Source organism: Bombus flavifrons, chromosome 4, assembly GCF_040668555.2.
Source record: "Bombus flavifrons isolate JBK064 chromosome 4, iyBomFlav1_principal, whole genome shotgun sequence".
In the NCBI taxonomy this organism is placed as follows: domain Eukaryota; kingdom Metazoa; phylum Arthropoda; class Insecta; order Hymenoptera; family Apidae; genus Bombus; species Bombus flavifrons.
The window spans coordinates 18,686,713-18,700,259 of NC_138445.1; the positions used below are offsets into that span (position 1 = coordinate 18,686,713).

At 42.1% G+C, this 13,547-nt stretch overlaps 1 protein-coding gene across 9 annotated transcripts in view; it reads right to left on the reverse strand.

Annotated features, from left to right (window-relative positions):
- Nucleotides 1–13,547, reverse strand: part of dyl (transmembrane protein dusky-like) — a 63,752-nt gene that overhangs the window by 48,064 nt on the left and 2,141 nt on the right. For 6 of the 9 annotated variants that reach the window (XM_069110667.1, XM_069110666.1, XM_069110665.1 and 3 more), the window contains exon 2: nucleotides 2,326–2,493. The gene's annotated coding sequence lies outside the window, so the exon portion shown is untranslated. Of the gene's footprint in view, nucleotides 1–2,325; nucleotides 2,494–7,508; nucleotides 7,577–7,872; nucleotides 8,311–10,818; nucleotides 11,115–13,547 lie in introns of those variants that run through there. The other 3 variants (XM_069110669.1, XM_069110670.1, XM_069110668.1) reach the window with 3 other exon arrangements.

Sequence of the window (13,547 nt, forward strand, 5' to 3'; positions counted from 1 at the left end):
TATTTAATCCTATTTGATCCTATTTAATCCTATTTGATCCTATTTAACTTTCGATTATCCTATTTAACGTGGTTTTTATACTCTCGGTAACACGATTATCGTTGCCATCTTTAGGACGTTTGCACGGGATCTGCAGCTTTCTCGTTTCCTAGAAAATATAGACAGATGGAAAGATAGTAAAACTTGAAACAGCGATACGAGTTTTAGCCGTCGAAGGAGCATCTTAGAATTTTTCAAAACGTAAATAACGCGTGCCGTGCACGGTTCGTATACACGGTTTATGGATCGTGGCCCATACTCGGATGCGATGGATACTCGGCCAATGGAACGTCCCAAATAATACTTTTAGTTGCACATCCTACACGTACGTGCATTCGGAAAATCTCTCGTAGCCGTGACGTTTTAAACCAGTGGTAGGAAAAATACGTTCACGATTCCGATAAACACGAGAGGATACGCGCAAGTTTTCGAGAAATCTGCTTACCAAATTTCATTTACCATTTCGATTTTACTTATCTTTAAACGTAATACACCAACGTCCACGATGAATCGTTCGAACCATGCAAACGGTGCATGTAATAGATGCGATGGAAAATTAACGCGAACGCGAAAGCTTTGATTCAAACTGTAACAGTTTTAAAACAGCCAAGGGCGAATGTCAATTGCAGTTATTAAAAATTGCAAAAACGTCGACGAAAAAAATTATATATTGGAAGGAAAAACGACTAATTTTATAGAAACGAACAAGGTGGGAACGGAGCGTAAACAATCAGCGTAATAAATTTTACTTTTACTCGGAGTTCGACAGTACTTTTCGGTAGATCTAGCATAAATATACAAAATGTTATTCTATCGTCGTTTTTAAATATCATCGATTATCGTAATAATAACAACGATAGCGTTGCTGGCTCCGCGAAATGGAAAAGATAAAAAGACGATTGAAAGCGATAGAGACGCTTCGAGACACGCCGACATACGCAACATCGGACATAATGTTATACGTTACGTATGATAATGTAACGGCGCTAGATCGAAGGAATAACGATCAAAGTTTGCTCGAAATCATATTTCCCCTTGACACATTTATCTCGCAACTGGTGGAAAACGTTCGTTGCTTGGTGCGCGTACAGAAGAAAAATATCGGCGAAAAATGTACGTTCGATGCGGCATGTAATTTCGGAGTGTCTCGTAAATAATGCAAACAACGCGATTACTAAATCTGACGGGGAGAAACGCACGATGTACGAGTCCGCTGTAATTAAGGATTATTAGTGGCCATTACTTACGCGCAAGTCAGCCAAGCAATCATCCAGATTACCACGAACAAGGATGACGAACGCGGCATGAAATAATTACGCGCAACAACATCTCGCTTGACGCAGCGAGGACGCGTCCGGTCGAGGAGAATGAGTCGTTGCGCGTTTAGGAAAACGAGCGCGCCGTCCTGCCGATGCTGAAAAGAGGAAGAACCGGAAGCCGAAGAGAAGAAGCAAACGAAGAAGAAGCAAGAGGGACAGAGAGGGAAGGAGAGAAGAGAGGAGAGACGACGCAGCCAAGACGGAATCGAAAGAGCCTTAGCCGTGGCAGCCGTGAACGCACCAACGACGCGACGCCACGAGGAGAAAGTTTCGAAGGCAGGAAGCAAAGTAGGCCACGACTTTGACCGCTCGCAAGGTCCATACTCCCGAGGCACGCTGATTCGCGGTGCTTCCACCGTGTACCAGCTTCCACCGTGTTGATGGCATCAAGTTCGATACGTAATTTACAAATCCGACTGCAAGTTTCGCTTCGCACCGTCCGAATGCTACCCGTAACGACGTGTAACGGTTCGTTCGCTGTACTCGCCATCATTGTATTCCATCTTCGCGGGCTGTTTTCCATCCTCGGAACCACCACCTGCACGCTTCGAAACTCCTCTTACCGCTATGTACTCCGACATTAGAACTCGATCGATACTCTTGCGAATACCAATCGAGTTATGAGAATCGGAAAAACGCTATACGCGTGTCCTGTTTGCGCCTCTGCAACTTTGCAAGACCGACGATGTAATCGATCGTCGGACGAACGGAATCGTATTACCTTTGAAAATTCCGCTGCTACCTATCGATAATAAGCAAGAAAAGTGATTTTAACAGAACGGAGTATCTATCTTATGGTAAGACGGCGTTGGATCCATCTACTTGGGAGTAGTTTCTTTTTTTTTTTTCTTTTTTTTTCATTTTTAAAGTTCAATTTCTCCGTTCCGTGTTCGAATCTGCTCGAAAGTATCGCCTCCTTTCTTCGGAATACTTATAGAAGGCTCGAATAGTCGGCCGATGTTCGAACCTGCTTACAACTTATTTCAGCCCATCGCTACCTCGCACAGGCCGATTCCACTCTGTCGATGCTCTGTCTGGCTATGAACGACGTATAGCCTGTCTCCCGCGGTCGGAAATAAAACGACGGCTGTCGTCGGTGATCCGCTTACGAACAGAGTCATCGTTCCTTGGAAGCCTGAAACGAAAAATCTAGGTAACAACGTGATCGTGCATAACGCGTCTCTGCGAGATGATCGATCCGAGTTTTACACGGAATGGAGCTACTCTACGAGCAAATGTCGCGATTACGCTCGTTGGAACTGGTCCGCGGCGAGGAAAAGGAGAAACGTAATCGCGTTGAAATATTTGAAAGCTTCGTTCTCTCTTCGACGGTCTGTGTCTGTCCGACGTCGCGTATCAACGTCAGTTATCGAAATGTGATCGATTTCATCGTTGCTACACGCGGAGATATACGGTTTTTAGTTTGTTCGCGTTTTCAACAACGAGGCTGATCTCGGAAAAGGGAACTAGCAAAAGGAATCGGATACGAACGAATATACCCGTGGCTACGACCAATATCGCCACATCATTGTACCATATTATAACATTTACATAGTATCGGTTAATTAGAAACAAGTAGACGAATTTTTTCGTATATTTTCATGTAATTAGACAAATTCGACAGTACGGAAATTGAACGTAGAATGCGTGCCACGATTCTTTTCTATTCTTCTATCCACTAGAAATTTGAATCTTTGAACGACGTCGCGTACGATTAGACTCATATCGACTACACACGTTCGTCGTCCGAAAACTATGTGACCTATTGACGATCCTGCGAGCATTTCCATGCCTCCCTTTCCTCAATTATACCGGGGTCACCGCAGTCGAGCATTTCAAATTCACACCTCTTTTACCTCGTCTTCTCGATGATCGTCCGCAGACTCTCTCGTTCCATTAGCGCGGCAAGATTATCCATGATTTACTCGAAGACTTGCAGTTACGTGAAAAGAAAACGCGTCGATGTAGCTACGAGGACTACCTATCTTTCTACGGGTAAATCAAATTGGCTAATGAGGCAAAAATCAGTGTAACCGGTTAATCGGTAAAGAAAAAACAAGATATCGTCGATGAAGATCGAATTATTCCGAATGTTTTATCGTTTCTTATCGCCGTTCTTACCATTGATCTTTAATTCCGTGTTTAAAACCGGGACAACAGACTATCGCTATTAAAACGATCACGTTATCGGTACGATCCGATATTTTGTTATATCTATCGAAAATAGTTAGACGGTTTATTCGTACTTGTTCTTATATCGGAAATTCGTCTTTTCTATTACGAAATATCTGATATCCGTTACTCGCATTAAGATCAAGCGTAAAATAATTATCCGACGAACATTGAACTTTCCACTGGACAAAACTACGCTAGACTACGCTAGTTTGCCTAACGTCGTACAAGTAGTAACTTTTGACTCTTCGTAGTTCTTACATACCTATTAATATATCGTATTATTATATTATTATCCGTTACTATATTATTCGTAAAAGTTCGCAAACACGCAAAGATAGATTTCGAAGATCTGAAACTATTGTTTCAAATACTTGTAATTAGTAGTACTTATACCTGTCTTCGATTAAACACGATGAAAACACATACCGATCGTGTGGTAGAGACGAAAGATGGTAACGAGCATACGTCTGTCGCGTAATTTCTTTTACGTGACAGAAAGCGAAATGTGAAAGAAAAAAAGGACATGGGAATGACTGAAATTTGTAATAACGCGTCCGTTATGTCGCTATGCTGTTTTACGTCGCGCGATATACAATGGCTGGAAGAGGTATTTCTGCTTTGTGCTATATTTATTATTGCATTTACGTAGCAATTAATTAGATCCGAGTATATTAAATTTCACGATATTTAACGATACCGTACAACTTCCGTTCTACGAACTAACCGGAGGAAAAGTGTCGCAACAGAACGTGTCGGAAGAGAACAGAACGTAAAGCGTTTCGTTCCGAGTTTTGATACTTGAAACAAAGTGAAAGAAAATCGACGTTGCTTCGTACGTAATTGTATAAATTGAATAGAAAATCAAGAAGCAACCATTTTGATCGATTCTACTTGTTCTCTATACGTTTCTTCAGTGCCACTAGTTCTACCGTGTTACGTTCCTGTTGCACCGTCAATACGTACAATCTCTACTACTACGCCGAATCATTGCGAATACACTTCGTTCTACCGAAGGAAAGGACGCAATGCCTGTATTTATGTAGAGATTCGTACGAAGCGTAGAACGTAACGAACAAAAAAAAAAAAAAAAAAAAAAAAAAAAAGAACGCTTCGTTAGAAAAGACGGATATGCGCAAACAGCCATTCGTAGCCATCGTGCACAAGGATGCGAGCTTTTCGCGTTTAACACGAACAAGCGCACCGAGACGAAGCCCCTTCGGAAGATAGCGCGAAATACAATTTCCTGATAGTACGACCCAGCGCCACGTTTTCCCGTCGCTAGGTCAAGGTCACTAAGCGGCTACTATTCCGCGCAACTTTACGCGTTCCTATCGACGTTTTATCATTCGCGGCAAGTGTCGCGTGCCAAGTTCTTCGTGACTTTTACGCGTACCGAGATACGCGTTTTGTCGTGACAAATCGCGTACATAATGGAAACCGGCGTTTCGATCGTTGTCTGTAGGGCTGGTCCGAAAACAGATCCAACAGCTCGCTCGTTAGTGCCCGATTTCGTATCGTATAATAAACGCCAACGAACCGAACGATATTCCGTTTTAGACGATTACCCTATCTACGAAATATAAAAAAAAAAAATGCGTAAAACTCGTCTACGATTATCGTTCTATTATCGAACGCATCGACGGACAACGTACGAACGCGATCTGTTCGACGACGTCAAACGCAAAACTTGGATACAACGGAGTAAAAGCTGCTTCTATATTTCATTGAGAACGCGAAGAACAAGGCAACGAGTCGTTTATAGCGATCAAGTAAAGACTTGATTCGTAATAACTATATCGTATCTTGTTGCGCGATAAAAGTACGTTATAGCTGTTATTCCGAACTAAAGCGTAAACACGAGTACGTTGTTTTAAATCGGCGCTCGTAATCGGTCGCTATATAAAGTCAAACGTATATGCGTAAAGCGTAAAAAGATAATGGAAAGAAAATTGGAAAACGGAACGACTGTAATTCTCGATTGTACGTTACTTCGTAAGTAGCGAAACGTTGTCGCGTTTACCTGTGATACCTGTTTCTAGGCTCAAATAACATAGAACTAATTACATCACAGTTCATGCTACATTTAGTTTTGCTATTACGAGCATCGTAACGCTGATTCCGCAATCGCGTTTACACGTAAAGAAAAAAGAACGACACCTCTGAAAGATAAGATTCTTCTATGGCGTTTCACGCGTGACGTTATCTGCGCTGTGACGAACAAACACCGACAAAATTTAATTTAACGGCAAAATGTTGCCGCGCTATATGAACTCTACGTCGTGCTCTGTCATATTTCTGGTTATCGTTAGGTGGTAATAAAAGTTTAATTGGCCGAAAATAGTCAATATACACGGTACGATGCGACAGCATACGCGCACACGTAAATACGTACATACGTAGATTACTTGCTGCAGTAACGTATTACCAGAAGGTAATCGTCAAAGCGTATATCGTTGCTGGAATCGCTGTAACGTTCCAAATGCCGTAAAAGAATCGATCGCGATCCATACGTGTACGTTATACGTTGCTACTGTTCTCACTGGCAACATCAACGTTACCAAATCCGTGTCTCGATTCGTAAAAGGTAGAACGAATCTCTGTCAAATCCAAACGGAACTAAGAGACCACCTTGACGCGATAAATTTTCCGAAGAAAAAGAAAAACAGCAAGCCTTTTACGTCCGCGCAGATACATCGAGCGACGATGGAGGTTGTTGGTTACCGCAGCTTGGGTAAAAAGTCACTGCCGAATTTCCAGCGAGCATTCGAATGGGACGACTTTTTGTTCGCTAGAAAGTTTTCGAGCCGCCGTCAACTTGGACGGAAACAGAGTAAGGCGTACATGTCCAGAGGCGTACGGCGCAAAAAACGAGTGGACGTTGCGTTGGTGCAGCGGCAAAAACCATCGATATAGAGCGGATTAAAGAAGCACGAAGATCGAGGAAGAAAACATGCTCGCTTTCGAGTCGGTCACGCATCATCGGCAGGCTCGGTCGCGAAATCGATCTGCCATACTTTCGCCGCGGATGCTTGCCAGAAATCGTCGGCCTTCGCCGACTCGTTCGGTTCGCAGATTCCTCGTTAACTGTTAATCGGACTCTTACACGGATCTGGCGCGGCGAACGGAAGAAGACGGATGCCGCGATAGAAGCAGCGAAACAGGCACTCTCGTCGCCTGTCCCTGTCGGCCTACGCACGTACAACGCCCGTAAAAAGTATTTCTACCGCGTTCATATGGCAATTACATAGCAGCATATAGACGCGACTCCACCTACTACACCTATGGGCAATTTCGTGTATCTGGCTCGCCAAACGCAGATTTGTAACGATCTTTTGGAAACGCTGGTTAGAAGAGCCGACCGCCACGCGAGCACTAACGATCATCGATTCTTTCCTTCTTTTCTTTTTCTTTCTTTTTCTTTCTTTCTTTCTTTCTTTTTCTTTCTTTCTTTCTTTCTTTTTTGTCGTTCGACCAACCGTAAGATGAAATTAAATGCTACTTGAAGCGGACAGCGGCGAGAAACGTGCATTACATTGACAAATGAATACAACGCATGATCACCACCGAGCATAGAAACCGTCGATGATCGATATCGCGGAAAAGCTATTAGGAGAATGAAATTGAGATTATAGATACGTGGAGATATTATAGGCAACGTTTTTCTCGAAACATGCTAGAGAAATTCGAGGTAAAAGTAGGAGGAAAGCTGGGTTGTTCGTAAGGAAAGTGGCGATTAACCGTCTAACTGTAAACTCCACTATCCGATCGAAACTTTGATTCGATAAATACTTTACGAATAGACGTCGCTGCCTAACGTCTCATAGCCGACGCGTCACGCGTTACACGTTAGCTTCTAGAAATACAAATCACGTTTCACGGAATAATATTCCAACGTGCTTTCCACCTGGACCACGTACGTTGACAAAATAGAACAGATACGACTCTTCTGACCGGCGTTTACCGATCTATACCTACCAACGTTTGTCAATTCGCACATATTTCGTCATCTCGTCCTTTTGTCGCCCGGTTTGTCATCTAGAAAATATATCGATATATCATAGGAGCGAGCAAACTTAATTAATAATTGATCGATTAATAATTAATAAAAACATTCTTTGTCTACGAATACGTGGAAAAGCGACGACACTCGATGGGAACTCGATGGGAACTCGATGGGAACTCGATGGGAACTCGTTGCGAATCGTGAAGGATGGACGCGTGTAAATGAAATCAGTGGGAGCAAAAGGGCCGAAAACGTTTATTCGATTATGCGTCCACGCGCCGCGTCCTCCTTTCCTCGAGGAGGTATAGTTGGCAACGCTAGTTAACGCACACGCACCTGCACCGGCGATCGGCTACAGCGAGTGATAATCGTAGAGTAGGTCAGCGGAACAGCGCCTCTAGCAATCTGCGTTCTTCGGCTTACCGAGTCCTATACGTGTGAGGCTGCTCGGGCCACGTATACACAGCGTACTCGTGTACGTGCACGAACACGGATAAAAGTACGCCGACCGTGTATGACAAGAAACGAGTCGGCGAACCGACGATGTCGTCTGGACCAAACACCCGTCAACTTCCACTCGATTTTTATTTTATTCGATCGCGCTTCCATTCCGTTGCTCGTCGTTTCATTCTGCCAAGCAGAAGCGTTTCTCGCCGAGCTTTTCGTTTCGGTCCAAGCCTGATATTTCGGTGATCGACGGAACTTCCTGTTAACGGATTACTGCCAATAAATACGTATCTTGTAACTTCTATACGCGTTTTCACGTCCGTTTCAAATATTACTCGCTAAATACGACAAGTTTCTTCGTACAACGATAAACAAGGCAGTGGTTGTGCGATGCCGTTTAGCCAGGCCACCCTGTAAAAGTTAATTCGTCCAATTATTCTGGCCAAAATGTATCGACTATTTTTAATCGTCTCCGCGTTTCTGTATAAGATTGTTTACACTCTGATAGACACTGTTAAAACGCAAGTCACCAACGTGGTAGCAAATTAATTGTGTTTATAAGCGTAAATACAAATAACAAAAGAAACACATCAAGAGTAGAATCATCGAGAGCTCTGATTATATATAATCTAGGCGTAGTTTGTAGATTTTCAAAAGCGATGTTTTTTCTTTTCTTTTTTTTTTTTTTTAACAACGACGCTTCGAACTTACAGGTTCGAGCTTGTTGTCGTTCTCCAGATATTTATTACGTATCGTTCACGGTGAAAATGGTCAGTGTCTATGGAACGTCGTAGTAGATAGCGAAGCAATATCCTTCGAGACATTTCCGCGTCTCTTTCTTTAGCACGTTCAACGAATTCGGTAATTCACGATTGATCGATAATACGTAATAAAAATAAGAAAGAGAATTTTTCGGACGAGTGAATTTGAAAAGTCGGCAGGTTACGGCCAAGGATTGCAGGTATACATCGAAACGGAATGTTTTCATCGAACCTTGGAAAAAGTTCGGGCTTTCACTGTCCGAATTGTCACACTTTACGCCGTTATGCTGGAATTTCTTCCCGAAAGCCTCGAACAGTGTCGTGTACGATTACCTCGAGCGCGACTCGAAAGCAATTTTACGAAACTTTACGATATACACGCGTGATCATGTGAGCAAACAGTCTTCGTTAACGCGATAATAATAAGATAACGATAAATAACAAATATAATTACGACGCATATGTTTTTTCACACATGGATCAACGAATTTGTTATATTTCAGCATCGACGAACCTTCGTTACCTACTTTCCAGTATCATTGAAAATAAAGGCAAATTACACTGTACTCGTTCTGTTACAATATCCGGTTATCGAGCGCGATTCGCGGTTCTAATCTCTGTGATCGCGCACGGATTTTCGTGCCATGTTTCATACCAAACGGACATACGAGGTTCCGTTGGCAAAGTTTCTCTCAACACGTCTATTATATCGTAATACGTATCTTTAATTAGCTTAACAAAGTCGCTTGATCGTACGCCCCGTTCAACTTAGCGAACAATTGCCTGAACGCTCGCGATCATTTAACACCGACGATTCACCGGCGAGATCGATCAACGATAAAAACCATAACACGTTCGTTAACTTTTGACAACTGCCATAGAACGTAGACGTCGATTATTCCATAATCGACCGTCAAACGATACGAAGCTATTCGCGTTTTCACCAACGTGAAAAATTATCAAATTTCAATAGAATTGAAATCTCTCTCTCTCTCTCTCTCTCTCTCGATAAATCGATAAATCGATAAATCGATAAATAAAAGAAAAAAAATTTGTTGCATGTACGTATACGCGGTATTAAGAGGTTTGAACGATTATTAAACGGATCGAACAAACACATCGATACGTATCTGTATCGATACATATCGATACATATACATGCGTTGGAACACGTATACGCGAAATAGCGAAACGAAAACTGTTACAGTTGATGCACGACGCGATATAAAACTAATACAGAGAGCAACAAGAGTTTGAACAAATTTGAATTTCAATATTTTACGATTTAATCGTACCTCTCTAGAGGCGAACGATCGAGTATCCTTTGAAACGCGATACTCGGACCATTCGTTAAACGCACGAGTTCGTAGGTGCTTGATCTCCGAAATGATCCGATATAAAATAATCGAAACAACATATTTCACTCGCAATTAATCGCTTTCATCGTAAACGTAAACTCGTGTTTTCTACTTTCTACGAAGGCCCGCGTGTTATTTAAATTCCGTTTTACGACACATCTAGCACGGCGTTATAACCCGACACACCATAAAACCCACAAATACGAGCTCACGAGCGTTCCTGTTACGTTAAAGAAAGGTGGCAATCGTCCCATAGAGAGACGACCAATTTCACGCAGGGACGTGTTTTACCGCTTCGCAATTTAAACTATCACTTATTCGTAAGAAACGGTACGCGCGATCCTCGGAACTATTAAACCGTGAAAGTGGTCTAACCGAACAAAAGGGAACGAAGCGGACGAGACGAAGAAAAATGGAACTAATGTACAGCATCGGCCGAAAAATCGAAGCGAATCCGGGAATCGATAGATTCGCGAAGAAGGTAAGAATCGATGGCGAGTGATAATCGACCGGATGGGTGGAGTCGAGTGAGAGGCGCGGAAGAGCATAGAAAGTCTGTATCGTGAAATTGCATTCCATAAAGAATGGAAAGTCGGTGCATAATCCTTTTCGTTGTACTCCCTTCGATTCTTTCTTTCCTCCTCTTTCTTTTCTCCTCTCTCGTTTCTCTTTTCCTCCTTCGACAGAATGGAACGCGCGAACGCGAAGCGAATTACCGTGAAATACCGGAACGATTTCTGATCGGGCTTTTTTCGCTAGAGGCGCTTCTCGGGGCTGCGTACCGCCGATCAGAAAGATTACCAAGAGTACGACGACCGACGACCGACAACCGACGACCGACAACCGACAACCGACAACCGACAACCGACAACCGACAACCGACAACCGACGCGACGACTGGGCTAGATTAAGGCAACGAGGTCACGTGCCAGTGGTAGGCACCGGTATCGTTACGTATGAGCCATTCCACGGGAAATCCACACACCATGGTAACTCAATTTTTCTCAATGCCATCGTGCATAACCACTTGTTCGTAAAAGTAGTTTTTACAAAGTAGTCTTCGTAAAGCTTGCCGAATCGAACGAGCTTCGAACGATGGAACTATTTTTGGAAGATCGAGTTGCCAAAATCATTAACTCGTCGCTTGGATCGTCAACGTCTTACGAAAACAACTTGTTTCGAATCGGTTATACGTCGCGTTCCCTTTGCAAATTTTCTTTCCATCGAAACTAAATAATATCGTTTCATTTAAGTAGTTAATCTTTCGAGTCCGTCTATCGAATATCGTCACCTTCTAAATCAATATGAAATAGCAAATACTTTTTGCTTAAACGAAAAGGCTACAGCAAATTTATCGTCGGTTACTTTCTTACGAGTTACTTCGTTCGATAAATAAAAGACGAAAGATTAGAAAGCTCGTGTTTCGTTGATTCGTCCGATGAAAAGGCTTCGCAGGCAATCGAGTTTCTTAGTTGGCGTTACTCTGCGTTCATAGCGCTATTACGTAGTTGGAATTATCGACTTTATTATTAATTATCGAAAGGGAATTTATAGCGTGCCGTTGAGCCTTCGGTTAGCAAACTTTGTCGATAAAGTCATGTTTAAAGTGAAATTTTAGCTAGCGATAACAGACGACCGTTGCTATTAATCAACAAGACTAAACTGTCCTTCCTAACGCTAATTTCCAGAGAAATGATCTTCTCTGCCATCGCTCGTCCGCGTCATATTACATTAGTTGCTCGCCATTGCTGTTATACCATTATCTAATAAAATATGTACTGGTTAAACGTTCTAATATTGTTCGAAGCTTTTATACGTACATCGAAACATCTATGCATAATAATACGATAAAATATTACGAGATAAGTGTTATTACACTTATTATCGACTGAATTGCTAAGCACGTTACGTCGAATTTATTGTTTGCTATAGTTGGCAACTCGGTAACATTGACTTTGCGATTTACACTTTCGTAATAAGTTAATCTAAAATTAACGTAAAATTCAGTGACGTAACGAGGTAGGCGATCTGTTCGGACACGGTCATCGCATACGATCCATCCTCCTTCCGTTCGTCACGGACAATTCATTTTTCCTTCTGTAAATTTTGTTGCTTTGCGTGGCAATGTTAGACGCGTGATCCTAAACGATCTAAACGATCTCACCGATCTAAAGCGTTAATTTATTTCTGTTAATAAAGCAGCGAAATTATTAAGCGTATTATATTAAGTAGGCGTAACAACGACAACTACAAATAGTAGTTTTTAATTTTGCCGTATAATTGGTACATAATTGGAACGAGTATGTAAATACCCGAAACGCTACGTTCTTCGATAGATTTGCCATAAATACCAATCTATAGATGCGAATGAATTATCTTCCGCGAAATACACATCACATATACATATATACGTGGAACGTTGCGTAAGAAACTCGAACTATATAAGTAGTTTATTCGTTGAAAATAGGTTTAAAAAATAAATCTTAGTTATATAATTTTATCTAGCTCGTGTACACAATGAATTTCGAGATACGACGGTCTTAAGTTAGTCTACGTAGGCACGTGTTATCTTTAAAACAATGAAATATCGCGTGCTAACCGAACTCCTTCAAATTTTTTCTACGCGAAAGTATACGTAGATAGTCGCGTATCCGTATAAATACATTTCGCCGTTCAATTCAAATTTCGCCTACTTGGCAACAACAATGTTTCCAGTACGCAGAAAGCTTCTATTAATAGATCGCGGATATCTACGCAAATTCAAAGTTTTACGAATGCGGCCGAAAAAATGGAGCGAGAATAAGTAGTTGTTTATTCGATCTGATGGAATGTTATCTGCTAGCACGACGCGTTTAAACATTCGGCTGACGCGTTTTAGCTCTCAACTTCTATCGGCATAAAATAGCAGCGGAGAGACACGTTTGAACCAAAAACTTTTTACTTTAGTTACCTTACTTCTTTTGTAGGTTTTCGCGTCTATAAATTTCTTCCACTGAAAAATCCACCGAATTATATTACCTTGCGAATTCTAATTTGAAATCTTTCTCTGCTTGGTAATAGTAGCGTTTGTACTGTATCGGGAAGGGAAAGACCAGATGTCGTAAACGACAGCGGTCGTTGCTACTTCAAATCCTAAAGGTACGTTCTGCTCGATAAATACACGAAGAAGGAAACCGAAGAAAAGCGTTTTATCTAGAAGGAAGAAACGAACGAGTAGGCGTTTTCTCGAACGCTCGCAAATTGCCTGCGTAATTTCCAATTGTACAGAGGTGAAACGACACTTGCGTTAAAACATACCGTGGCAAGAAAGTCTCGCCAAATTGCCACTTTGCGCGCACGTTGCCTATAATTAATCGAGAAAATTGTGTCAGCAGTAGCGGCGAGTACATAACATACGGAAGCAGAAACGTGAGAATGACCGTCCGAAGGACGCGGCTCGTCGTTA